The sequence below is a fragment of the Podarcis raffonei genome, chromosome 1 (genome assembly GCF_027172205.1).
Source record: "Podarcis raffonei isolate rPodRaf1 chromosome 1, rPodRaf1.pri, whole genome shotgun sequence".
Lineage (NCBI taxonomy): Eukaryota > Metazoa > Chordata > Lepidosauria > Squamata > Lacertidae > Podarcis > Podarcis raffonei.
Window position 1 is genome coordinate 78,368,743 of NC_070602.1, and position 12,096 is coordinate 78,380,838.

The 12,096-nt window shown below is 45.4% G+C and overlaps 1 protein-coding gene across 2 annotated transcripts in view; it reads right to left on the bottom strand.

The window, feature by feature from the left end:
• Positions 1 to 7,704, bottom strand: part of CPT1A (carnitine palmitoyltransferase 1A) — a 44,818-nt gene extending 37,114 nt beyond the window's left edge. For both annotated transcript variants that reach the window (XM_053395696.1, XM_053395688.1), the window contains exon 1: positions 7,569 to 7,704. The gene's annotated coding sequence lies outside the window, so the exon portion shown is untranslated. The remainder of the gene's footprint in view (positions 1 to 7,568) is intronic.
• Positions 7,705 to 12,096: the final 4,392 nt, after the last annotated feature.

Here is a 12,096-nt window from a genome sequence, read left to right on the forward strand (position 1 = left end):
GGGTGAAGTCCATTACTGTGCCATTTCACTCCACTGCCAAGGAACTGCTTTCTCCCTGTGGATTTAGGTATCCAGTCACTGACCTTGGGCTAGGAAAATCAGAAGATTCCCTGCAGTTTTGGATCCGTTATTACATTCTGCTGATCTAAGTGCCTGCAGTGTTTGCAAAATTTAGGGCAACAAGGACTCAAACAATAGGAAAAGACCAATAATGCATTCAAATAATGCAGAAGTGGAGAGCCACATTTCCTCAAGGACAGGCTTCCTCAAACTCGGCCCTCCAGATGTTTTGAGACTACAATTCCCATCATCCCTGACCACTGGTCTTGCTACCTAGGGATCATGGGAGTTGTAAGCCAAAAACATCTGGAGGACAGAGTTTGAGGAAGCCTGCTCAAGGGCAACTTTCAAGAGGTTGCACACCTGTGGTGGGTGTGGTCAAAGCAACAGTTGAGTCACACGAAAATTGGGTGTTTCTGCACAAATACACCACCTCTCTTCAGCAAAACAAAAAAAGAGGCATTGTCACAGTTCAAAGACACAACCAAACCAGGCAAAAACACTTGAGGAGGTTGCTGAGCAGGGCAAGTGAGGAGTATGGTCCAGGGAGATTGCCAAAAGATGCACAGAGAGGCCTGGAGGGCTGTATTTAACCCCTAGGCCTGACATTCAGTACCCCTAAAATAATACAAGCACCATTTAGAAAAAAGCAGAGTAGATGGTAGAAAATGTTTTAGTATTTTCATGGGGAAATAGCATGTTTCGTTTAGTGGCAACACAATGGCTATGTTTATATTGGTTTTGTATGTTTTGACACTGTTTTAAAACAATGTTAAATAACTGCCAGTCTAGAAATAGTTTAAACGTATAAGTTGAACATAGTATCAAAATTCTAATATCCTAGGGTGAGAAGTTCTGGTTAATTTTGCCAGAAGTTTTCCCACCTTCATGTCATTTGTTAAGGCTGTGGTCCTCAACCAAGTGTGGCATAAAGTGAGCTAGCTAAAAGGAAAATAAAAATAATCGGATAAGATCAAAGATGGATGTAGCCTGATCACAAGTATGAAGAACGTGATCACATTTACTAAGGCACATTCTAAGAATTAGAAGCCTTCAACTAGAAAGAAATAAAATGGGAGAAGCAGTGGCGTAGCGTGGGTTGTCAGCACCCGGGGCAAGGCAAGTAATTTGCGCCCCCTAACCCGTGGATTTGCGCCCCCTAACCCTAACCCCCAGATGTTGCGCCCGGTGCGGCCGGCCCCCCCTGCACCCCCCATTCTACGCCACTGGGGAGAAGGAGCAATGTTGTTGGCATCCATCTGTCTCGAGAGACAATGGAGTGCGCCTCTGAGAATGAAGTCAAACCACTGTGTTAGTAGCACCCAAGTGACCTCTCTGGGGCACAAGCCTGGCCAGTGTGTATGGAGGTTCTCAGCTGCCCAGACAACAAGACCCCTGCCCTCAGCCTCGTTGATGTGGTCCAAGGAGCAACACATTTGGCACCAGCCTGGCTGCAGGATTTTCCAGAAGGTGTACACAGTACCATCCCACTGTCTTAGGGACTCCACTCTGAATTAGTGTTTTCTTCTCCAAATGGGCTATCTTCCCAGGTGGACAAGCCCCATCTGCCCCTCACTTTCCTCTACAGAATGTGAAGACCGCCTTCTTCCACTGGCCCCACTATTGGTCTCATCTGCTCAATCCACTGGAGCCTGTCTTCAAATGCAAGGGAAGTCTCTAACTCAACCTTTCTCAACCTGTTGGTCCCCAGATGTTGTTGAACTACAACTCCCATGACCCCTAGCTAGCAAGGCCAGAGCTCAGGGATGATGGGAGTTGTAGTCCAACAACACCTCAGTACCCACAGGTTGAGAACCGCTGCTCTAACTCATCAAGGGTTTAAGCCCATCAACTACCCTCACCTGACTTAGCCGGCTAGTTGAACCCATTCCTGGTGTGTGGCCACTGTCACATGATAACAGCCTATAGAAGCCACAGTTGAGAGCTGAGTGGGTTGGGATGAAAGATGGACAAAGTACCCAAGAAAAAGCACAATGCTTCCCCCAAAAGAGGTAATACCATGACTACAAAGAAAACACAGTAGAGAAGAATGCCAACCTGAAAAGGATTGCACACGCTAGAGAAGGAAAATGAGTAGATAGTTACTGGAAACTAATCTATTGCTTGGAACTCTAGAAATATTGTGTATGCTTTTCTGGAATGAAGCACATTAGATGTCAATGTCAGAGAACTAAACTCAGATTCTCAACGTAGCTACACAGCATCTGCAAGTCACATCATGAGCCAACGGACAAACAGAAACCCTACGTGGCAAGGAAAACAAAGTAGTACAAAACAGCAGGTCAGCCAAGGACAACGACACTGACAGCTGTGCAAGTTCACTTGCGCTTTCCCATTAATAGTCTAAAGGTAAGCAACTCTTTGAAGGCACCCTGTTTTTATCATAACCTGCAATAAACATTAAAAGGTTAATAGATCAATAGGCTTTACTCAAACCTAGAACAACCGGTTGTTTCTTTTGATGAAAGTACAAGTATATTTTAATGCAAAGCCATATGAGTATGCAGAGATGCTGTTCTCCTTTCCGAAATCTGCAACATAACCTGTATGGGGGCAACATAATCAATGTGGCATGCCCCAAGATCCTTTGCACCAAACTGGTACAGAATGCTGTCTGCAACTCACAAGTGATATGCTGGTATTAGTAATATCCATCTCAGAGAAGGTGGCTTAGACTAAGGGGTTCAGGACATGACTAGAGAAAGCAGAGAGGCTCCCCACTTTATGTCAGCTGGCCTATCCCATCACAGGCATGCTGGTAACAGCAAGGTTCTTAACGCTCCTTGAGGTTACAAATTTCTTGCCTTGATTAGAACTGGTATTTCTCCATGGGGCAAATCATAAAATCGAGATAAGAAGTGTACTCCTGATACTGAGCATTGTCAAATTACTGTAAGAGTAGTGGTCATAAAGAATTATCTATTATCTATGTGTTCCTTAGAAAGAACAGACACTAGTTAATAATTACCACTTCAGTGTGGTCGCTGCCCCATATGTTGCACATGTTAACAGTGAGACCACATGGAAGGTGTCTATTGTTGCCTCCAATGTCAGAACCACTTGGAGTACAGTTTCCCCATTACATACATTACCACGACAGCATGGGAAGCAGCCATGTAAATGCAACACCCATTTTATTAAGGTATGAACTGGCCATAGGTCAGAATGCACACACAAGATCCAGTAATGAAAATGCTATCACATTAGATTACTCATAAAAGCAGTTAATAATTTTCAGAATAAGACAATGGGACCACCACTTCCTTGTTGTAATAGAAACGGGGCTTATCGTCTGCAGGACACGCTGAAAAGTAAGTTGTGTTTGAAATTACTACTGTCTGTAGTGAAGTTAAAAACAATTGCATTTCAAAGCAGTTTTCCTCAGACTTGTCCTTCACTTATAAATATCCCACTTGAGAATAAAGGAAGAAAACTTTGGCTTTACAACTTTGAGTGTATGCACATAATTCTTAAGAGACCACTGCAAATATTTCTCAAGTTTCAGATATGCAAAGAAAGAGATAGCAAAAACAATGACAGAGTTGAAGAAACACGCACCAAACCACTTTGATTATTTAACTTTTTATGAGTTCCTTTCACTGGTTTACAGAATTCTCCAATAAACAGAAAAAATCAATAGTTATTCTCTGTATTTAAATAGCCTCATTTTGTAAAAGATTGAACTGTGTTTCCCAAGTACTCAACATAATTACTATGTTACACCAAAAGGAACAAAAAGGGCGAGAAACCATGGGTATCAGGCCAAGGATGGCAGGCACACCGATTAATTTACTGGATGAACAAAACTAACAAGCACAAAACACATTCAAGTCTAACAAATGTATTATGACATAATTGGTTAATCTCTAAGGGAGGACAAACACTTGCTTGTATCGGCTACAACAGAAGAATATGGCAACCCATGTGGAAGTCTAACAGGAGACAGAAAGATGTCTAGAACTAAACTTTACTGTCAAATACAGAATACCCAATTTTATTAAAAGGTTATATAAAAGAAAAATAACTGACTTCCATGAAATCTGTCCCCAGATCCTTGGAGCTAGCAGTGAAGACGACTTATCTACAACAACAGGGCACGCTGCTACTTTTGCTTTTGTACAACTGAGTATTTTCCAGAAGCAATACTGCAAGCAGGAAGACAGCGTCTACTACAGTATTTCCGTTTCTAGCAACGCAAGAAAACATACTTGACCTACAACGAGTTCCCAAAATAGTGCCTTCTTGTGCCTTTTCTTCAGTCTGGCCTCTCATCCCCACCCCCCGTTTTATTAGGCCCTGGTGATTTAATTTTATGGAGTCATGCAATATGTCATCTGAAAGGCACTTCTGCAAAGCAGCGTACTTCTTGAAACCCCGCCCTTCCTCCACAGCAAAGAAAGATCACATGACGGACTCAGAAAAGTAGGCAAAAGGTTACGCTGATGCACACAACACACCACCAAACTACAAAAGCTCCGCTTGCCTTTCACACTCTAGCCTTGATTCTGTTTCAACATCCCGATTCTTAGAAATGGGAAGCACCATCAATGTCCCAAGAAAACGATAAAGCACTTTGAATGGCTCACACATACAAAAGGAAATTCACAGTACAACTAAAATACAGTGCTTTCCTAACCACAAGCTAACCCGGCAGCAAATTCAACCCTCAGATTTATAAAAGTATAACATGGATATACAATATGGGGTGCAGGGAGTGAGAGAACAGGATACACTTCTCTCTTTTGTGCTGCTCATTTCTTGATTATGTCCCTGTCCTGCACCCAAATACTATTCTAGGTCCCAGGGCTTCCAAAAGGACATACATCCACACAACTTTGCATAGGATTAAAAATTCGTATAGCACAATCCTATGCATGTTCACTCAAAGACCTACAAAGTTCAATGAGACTCCCATTGTGGATGGAAGAGAAAAGCATGAAAACCTTTTCTGGGAGGTTTCTTGTAACATCTAGGCTTATTTTTACTATTCTTTCTCACTCAGCATCATGCACTTCGGGCGTCCACCACTCAACTTTGGGAACAGCATAAAGTGCTGCCTAACCTTCTTAAAACACGATGCATTCACGAGATGCCCCCGCTTTTCAAATGCTTCACTGTTATGGCCCCCAGCCTCCCTATGCCAAGTGTGCATTGTCTGGTGAAATACTTTATGTATAGCTGAGCACGTGGAAGGCTAAAACCCCACCCACCTCTGATCAGTGCCAGCCTGAGATATTTTGCTACTGTAGGCAAACATCCTTACAGCACCCCAACGCCCGCCCCCCCACCTCCAGATCCCCACTCCATCCCCACCACTGCAACTGTACTCTCACCTGTGACTTTGCCCACACTGCCTCCACAATGCAGTGGCAAGGGCACAACAGGCAATGGTGCTGTGCCAGTGGTGTGCGAAGCTGTAGTGGGACTGGCAGCGGCGCATCAGTGAGGGCAGGGAGGGGGTTGGATCTGCCACCTGAGGCAAATGGTTTCACTTCGCCTCAGGCATAGGCTGCCCCTGCTGCCTCCTTCAAATCTCCCCTGCCATGAATTCAGCACTGTTGACATTTCAAGGTATTCCACAGTTTTCAAGTTTGGTTTTTGCACAGAAATGGGAACATCCAATGTGTAAGCTTCCACCTGCCCTATATTAGAATGAAGTATTTCAGGACTTTCAAAACCTCACGCTAAGATGGTCATTGGCTCCTCTGTTGCAGAGGTGATGTGGCTAGGTCACAGAAATCTCAAGCATTAGGAAGCAGTGAGCACTTGGCTTAATACACATTTGATGGCACTGCACATGTGTTAACACCACAATAACTACTTTTTATTTTGTCCATACTAAGACTATTCCTAATCTGCAGCTATTTGAGGAATCAATTACATGCTTGCAGCTAATATTGAAGACACTTTCCATTTAAAGGTGTGAGAAACAGGATCCTGCTTGTACTACCTCACCCAGCTATTCCAGTTATACTAGAATTCTACTACTTTGCTCACAGCAATTTATCCCAAATGTATATGGTCATGGTCAGGGGGTTGGCGCTGTAAATGATTTAAAAAGAAAATGTTTAGAAATTCCTCACAAGAGCCCACTAAGAAGCCATCATAATCTTCTCTAAGCAGTAGCCAAGATATAAGCTCAGCCATTATTATGAGAAATTCATATTAAAACAAAAGCTTCCTTAAAACCAAAGTTTGCATAATGCCCTGTGTTTCCTCAGTATTAAATGAAGGTCTACAAGTTCCTGCAAGGCTCAGATTCTTGGCAATATGCACAGCTGCAGGCTCCAGAATTACAGCATTAGTGGTTTATAGGGATAGGTTTACCTGTACACAATGTCCAAAGATTATGTATTATTTACCCAATTCCAAAATACACCCCCACTGCTGTCAACTCATCGCTGAAAGCAATGTTCTCAAGAGGTGCAACCAGTTCATTTTTTCCACTATTTGTATTGTATAGAGCTGCCCTTCCTCTGCAAAATGCACACTAGGGAAACAGAGTGTTTAACTGTACTAGGGAAACTACAGCTGCAATTCTACACTTACTTATCTGGGAGTAAGGCTCTTGAACCCAATGGGCTTACTTTTGAGACTGAACTATAAACTACCCAGTGATTTTAAGGTGTGTGTGGTTTTTTAAAAAATAAACAATTTGATTGCCTGACTTCTAATGAAGTCCCCCCCCAAAAAAAAACCCCCACAATGTTTGTACATCACTGTATGTCATTGATAATATCAAAGGGTATAATCTGTCAAGGTGAGACAACATTTGTTTATTATATGTTGTCAGCCACTCCTTAGAGAAGACCATATTGTGAGCAACCTGGACTTTAAGAGATTACAACGGGGCACTGTTTGCTCAGTAGTTCTTACTTAGTGGGAAAAGGTTTCACTCCAATGCAAAATACCAGCTAACTTCAAGTAAAAGCTGGAAGGAAAAATAGTATTTTAATAGCACAAGCAGAAGTCCTCCTGTGTTCAGCTGGGCTTGGCTCCAAGTTAAGGGTACACCACGCAAAACTTCAGTCTAAATTTTCGTTTCCTAATCTTTGACAGGGCTCGATGAGCTCAAGGGGAGCAAAGAGTTCTGCTCCGTTAGGCAGCAGAAGACCCTCCTCCTGTCCCAGCTTGCTGCATTAACGGAAGGAAGATTATAAACCGCGATTCTCCAATGGCCCCTCTCGCACACCCAGGAGCCAAGTTGCTCCCCACCCTGGGATGTCCTTCCTCCGCTAAGCGCCAGGGAGCCGCGGAAGAGGAAGGCGCTCACGTGGGAAGGGACTCTCTCTCCTAGACAGTCCCTCAGACGGCGAGCGGAGCACCCCCAGGCACGGGAACCCCCAGGCACTCCCCGCCCCAGTATCGCCGCCCCCTCCGGGCCTCGCGTGCTCCTCTAGATGTGCGCGGGTCCACCCTCCCTAAATGAGAACCGAAAGACACCAGCCGCGGGGGTGGGGCGGGGGGGGCAGAAAGACACAACTTACGGGCTATCCGGCGAGGAGGGAAAGGGGCGCCTCCTCGCAGGCGGCTGTGAGGAGACGGAGAGAGAGCGCGCAAGAGTGCGCGAGGGAAGCCCGCGCGCAGTGCAGCACCCTGGAGCGCCGCCGCTGCCACCGCCGCCGCTGCTACCGGCTGGGTCCGGATTGGCCGAGCTGTCAGGAGAAGGGCGGGGCCGGGGCCGAGAAACGGGAATTGCCGCTCCGGGGTGTCTGGGCGGGGAAGGAGGAGGCAGCAGCAGCAGCAGCAGCGGGCGCAAAGTGCGAAGCCGAAGGAGGAGGCGCGGCAGGGGCGCGTTCGGGCAGGGCGAAGGCAGCAGCGGGGCGGAGCTCGGAGGAGCTGAGGTGGAGAGAGGGAGGAGGGAGGCGGCCTCTGCCCTCGCGCGCGCCTCCCAATGAAAGAAAGCGGGGCTCTTCTGGGCTTGGAAGGCGAGAGGAGGGCTCCCTCTTTCTCATACCGGAGCGCGCCTGCAGTACTGGTAGTCCGAGGGAAGAGAGGACGGGCTTTCCAAGACCCTTTTCTCTCCCCGCGGAGGAAGCGGCACAGTCCCGCAGTCCCTACTCAAAGCCCCGGGAATGGAAGCGTGGCGCGTGGCGCTCCTGGGCCTGGCGGGGCGGGAGGCGAGGAGGCTTCGGTATAGAAAGGCAGCGAGCTGCCGGCCTTGACACGGGAGAAAGGCTCTGGGCCTCCGCCCAAGCTGGGCACTCCAGAAAATGATGCCTTTCGCGGTGCTGAGGAGAACTGCTTTCCCCAAATGCCGCTCAGACATGCCACGCTTAATTGTGTCATGCTAGTAAGGCAGGATAACATACATGCACAAAGCAATCTTAACCCCCCAGTGTAGAAAGTACTATTGCGATTTTTGTAGCTTGCAGCAAAAGAGCAGTGATTTATAGCCAGATGGATGGAATGGATGAAATGAGAACCCACCTGGATCCTCTCCGTATATGAAAACTTCTTTGTACTTTAAATAATAAGAGCCCTGAAATGCGATCCTTAAATTACATTTAGGGACCTCCGTTTAGGGATAGCCAGTGACCGTCAAATACAATGAGGGCATGACACAGTCTGGATTAGAGGCTGGGTGAACCATTGTCCTCAGAAGGAAGGCAAATGCTTCTGATTCCTCTGTTGAAAAGTGTAGTAGAAACTATTGTCATGGAATGTGGATTTGTAATTTCAAAGTACAGTGTTTGCCTGTCATTTGTGGGTTGAGTAAAATAGTGAAATGGGGTAGCAGACTGAAGCAAACCCCACATTAATACCATAGCTATGGGCCCATTCACAGCCCCTGCAAAAGGTAGATCTGTGTTGTGTGATAAGAGATCTGCAATGCTCTTCTAGATCTTTGGGAGTGCATATCCTATCAGCCCCAGTCAGCATTGGACTGACTTGACTAGGATGGATGGGAGTTGTAATCCAAAATATTGGGGCATTTGAACCATCGTCTCCCAGATTCTGGACCAACACTCTAGATTGTAGGGGTGGTTTGGAGGAGATAGTTGGGACGTCTTCCCATGTGAGGGGTTGGGGCTCTTTGGTCCTGCTCTAAGAGCTGTCTTTTGCTCTGAGGTGGCTGAGAATATTTTGAGGAATTTTAGTTTTCTGAAGAACACCACATTCCACAACCAGAATCACACAGGTGGGGGGGGCATGGCGTGAGAAAGCTGACTGAAGTGGACCCCATATTAACACCATGGCTGAGGGCCAACTCATAGGCTTCTCTGTCCTTGAACTAGTTTAATTGCCTACAATACAAGAATCAATTCAATGTACCATGGATAGACATTTCACCTTGGGTGACTTCACAGTTTACATGTTTCTAGAGAATGAAATCAAGTTTATTAGCTCTTATGAGCAAGTAAGTTTTTATTTTGCCTAGCTGGTATAAACATCACAATAATTTCTTATATATTAAACCCATTTTCCTATTTGCAACAGGCAGTTACAGTTCAGAATTAGGATGTCGCCATAGCAACGTACCTTGTAATGAATGACCTGTTTGGAAAGTAGATTGGCATTAACTGAACTGTCACGCTTGCTCAAGAATGTAGGTCAAAGGTACTGGAATTGTTCTAGTACTTGCTCAGCTACTTAGGTTAATAGGTTTTTCTATAAATCTGTCAATATGCAAATACTGCATGCTGCCCTTTCATGAAATTACAGGAAACTGCTAGAGAACAACATTACAGCTTCTCCAATGGACGAAAGAGTTAAAAGTTTGAATTGCAAAATGTGAGTTAGCTGCAGGACAGCAAAATGTGGCCACTGGCAAATATAGTAAGAGTGACTTATCACACATATCTAATGCATACCACTCAGAGGCCATTGAGCCTTGTCTGACATTGTCCTTAGGCCGTACTCTGAGCCTGAGAGGTTGAAAGTCTTGTATTTGTATAGGCCACTGGCCATAACATTTTGACAATGCCTCTTTATGCCTTAGTAGAATGTGGCCTAGCTGATGTTTGGGGTGCTCTTGGTTTTGCTGCAGAATGGGGCAATGCACCCAGGATGGCAGATGTGGGGAGTCTATGGCTCTCCAGAGCTTGTTGACTATAACTCTTTCCCGACCACAAGCATTGGCTTCGCTGGCTGGGGCTAATGGGAGAAGGAGTCCATCAACATCTGGAGTAGCATAGGTTCCCCATCCCTGCACACTTTGGGACAAAAAAGCCACGTGGAAAATCCAGCTACATTGTGTGATCACATCTGCTAGAAGCTTTTCTTGTGTTATATGTGTACACTGTCAGTAGGTTAATATGATTTATGTTCCAAGCATGCCAAAATAATAATTACAAACTAAACAAAGAAATAAAACACACACAACCTCATCCCCAATGCTCTGTTACGTTTGAGGTCTTAACCTACAAATGCCTGCCTTGTAATGTCAACCCACCATTATGCAGGAACAAAGGATGATGCCTTATATAGTACTGGCCCACCCAGCTCAGTATGGTCTATACTGACTGGCAGCAGCACTCCAGGGTTCCAGACGGGGGACACTCCCAGGCCTACTTGGAGATACCATTGGGAACTGAGCCTGGGACCTTCTGCATGCAAAAAATGTGCTATATCGCTCAGCTACAGCCCTTCCACTAAATATTCTAGTTCTCGAGGCTCTGAATAAAGAGCTGATTTAAATAGGAACGCAGGAACATGCCTCCTACTGAGCCTGGCTGCTGATCTATCTATATCAGTATTATTGTCTACACTGATTGGCAGCTGCTCTTCAGTGTTTCAGGCAGGGCGTGTTCCTGGCTGTACATGGGAGAGCCGGAGCTCTTTGATCAACCTGCAGTGCAGTGACTACACGCACCCTATATTTCCTATTAATCTGTTGCCAAGTTTGATGCTTATCTAGGATAATCTGGTTGTGAACCAGAGCCCTGTGGGTTACCATGTCTCTTTGCTCCCCTGCCTATTTACCCTTCTGTTATTGGTCTTTGCTGAGCTTTGGAAACATGGCGATTATTTGCTCCTACAACCTGGAACATGGTGACTGAGTACCCACACAACCTGAAGACAGCCCCTGGGAAGCACAAGATTGAGGCAGACCACATGAAGATATAATCAGCTGTTGATCTGCTATTACTGCTAAGTGCTGTGTCTTTCTGAGAGCTTTCTTCATGCTTCAGTACCCCAGCCAAAGTGATGAGTTGGTTGCACTTGAAGAGTTACACACCAATGCACACACCACAGCAGTATCTGCATCATCATCACGAAAAAGCAACTGCATAGTCATGCATGCTACTTGGGAGCCCGTCTTAGGCAGCCTAGCCTGCATGCTTGTCAAAAATACTGAGGGGGTGTGGAGACAGAGAAACAACTGATTCCTGACTTTGCCCTCACTGCCCTTCCCAAAGGAAAGTGCCTGCTTTCACTCAAGCAGATTAAAGAACAAGTTGCCTTAAAAAATGTTTTTATGGAAAGATTTTCATGGATAATAAAGGCGCATATAACGTCTCTGTTTTCACTTCATAGAGTCCTGCCTACAGATCAGTTACACTTGGTGTGAGACATTGCTGTCATAGGCTATGTGAGGTTGGGCAGAAGGAGAAAAAGGGGGGTAATGATTTTTCCTTCTTTTGCATAGTTCATGGGCAGGGTTTTTTGCCATTGTCATGTGCATAGGTTCCTCATCAATTTGTTTATTAGTTTTTGTTGGTGGTGAGAGAGATGGAGAGCCCAAGGCATGGTTGGTTGCAGAACAAGTTGCTTTTTAAAGAGTAGGACTCAGCCCTTGCAGACATGCGGGGGGGGGGAGAGTGAGGTACTGAGAGGCCCCCCCCCTTGTTTCATTTTGTCCATTGTCAATTATCACAGGGCTCCACTTCTACTAGTCTCCCATATAAGCAGAATGCAAAGGGTTAGTAAGAGCATTAAAATACCTTTGGGCATTTAACAAAGTGACAAAATCATAGGGATGGAATTAATGTCTGCAATTCACTCTTGACTTCTTCTTTGCAAACAGAAAAGGACAATGCCAGCCAGTAACACTGCTTTAAACTACTTTCT